Source organism: Pinus tabuliformis, chromosome J (genome assembly GCF_031772625.1).
Source record: "Pinus tabuliformis cultivar Carrire ecotype Pingquan chromosome J, CPIR1, whole genome shotgun sequence".
NCBI classification, from domain to species: Eukaryota; Viridiplantae; Streptophyta; class Pinopsida; order Pinales; family Pinaceae; genus Pinus; species Pinus tabuliformis.
The window spans coordinates 1,042,613,218-1,042,614,843 of record NC_142295.1 but is presented as its reverse complement, the minus strand read 5'-3'; the positions used below and the strand labels follow the sequence as shown (position 1 = coordinate 1,042,614,843).

Below are 1,626 nucleotides of genomic sequence, written 5' to 3'. Positions count from 1 at the left end.
AGAATTGTGCTCAGACACCATTTGTAACGAACCTAATTTGCATTAATTTTTCTTTACTACATGAAAAATCTATACTATTATGGTAGTTATAGCAACACCACTCTAAACCACAATACTAAGTCCCCATTCTTGAGGTTATCCTAGGTGATTATTAGTTTATTAAATGTGGCATCATCCCCTTATTTATGATGCTGGAGTGCATTAATGTTGTTAAGCTCGGTAATGAGCTTTCGATTTATGCTTGATGATTGCTATACTATGCTACTATGCCTCGCTTACATTGCTTCCCTTGGTGTAATGGTAGGGACAACTAATGTTTTTTTAGTGAATAACAGTTAAGTGTATTTAATTCATATTTACAAAACCAACGATACCCCATGTGGTTACCATGCCACTTGTTATTTCCCATCGCTTCAGTAGGACGACACGTTGTACATCCACTCCGTAGGCACACATTCCAACCGTTGAGTGGGTCGAGGAGAGTTTCAACACTTCAGATCTGTTATGGCCGATCTATGGCTTAGATTATTTTCACCAACCCTAACCTTGTTTACCTAATGTTTTCCATTGAGTTTTTCATTTCCTCTTGTGCCCACAGAGCCAAAGTGGAAGGAATGGTTTCGTTTTCATACTGCAATGTTGATACCCTTCTCTATTTAGAGAGTGAACATCTGCTTTCCTCCATTTACCCTTAGAATTTAACAAAGAAAGGGTCTTTCCTATGATGGCTCGGTGAGCGACTACCCCAGGCGAAGTAGGTAATACTTCGATTATATATTTCTACCATGATATCTATATTATTATTTTTTGTATCGATTACCTCTATCTTTGGTTAACTTCATCTTATTTTTTTTTGTATTGACAGAGATGTACAAAGACTTCCTCACCATCACGCGTCACTCTGAAAGGCTGCTTCTCCACCCTTAGGTGAGTCCTTGCCTGGGAAGTGTGAACATTCTCTTTTGGCATTTACATTTTTTTTTATTTGCTCTTACCCTGTCATTCTAACTCTTTCATCATTTCCTCACGCAGGTTTGAGAAGCGGAGCTAAGTTTACATGGTTCCACAGGTAATCATTTTACCAATGTTTATTCCTTCAGGACAGGTTTGATAGGTTAAATAGCTAAACCATTTCTTTTGTGCTTCGGATATTCTGCTGATATGGGTATTTTGTTTTTATCCCAGGTATACTCTAGATTGACATATCTGAACCACAGATGCACAAGATTACAATATCTAACTCGTGATGGTTGTATTCTAAACAGGTTGTTGATTTCGGCCGAAAATGGGTTCTGTTGTTTGTAATTTTCCTCTTTGCTTCTATTTTGTTGCCTACCGAGGTCGGTGTGGATTCTGACCCAGTGAAGCCAGTTGGGCTCCCAAATTCGCTTAATTGTATTTCTAGTTATTAGGGGTTTTTATCTTAGACTCTTGATTTCATAATTTTGGTGGTGTGGTTCTCCTACCCATAAATTATTTTCGAGCCCTAGTTAGAGGGTTTGACTTCTCTTTTGTCAATCCATTGCTGGTCATACTTATATGTATATTTATTTTCTAGTTTGAATAGAACAACGACTATGTCGAATGTAAAAGGGTTATTGATAGTTACTGGAGTTAATTCGATCT

The 1,626-nt window shown here is 37.6% G+C and overlaps 1 long non-coding RNA gene across 1 annotated transcript; it reads left to right on the top strand.

Annotated features, from left to right (window-relative positions):
* The first annotated feature begins 607 nt into the window (after positions 1-607).
* Positions 608-1,071, top strand: LOC149230473 (uncharacterized). The gene is made up of 3 exons (XR_016247373.1): positions 608-758; positions 866-927; positions 1,033-1,071. It is a non-coding gene; the product is annotated as an uncharacterized LOC149230473 (long non-coding RNA).
* Positions 1,072-1,626: the final 555 nt, after the last annotated feature.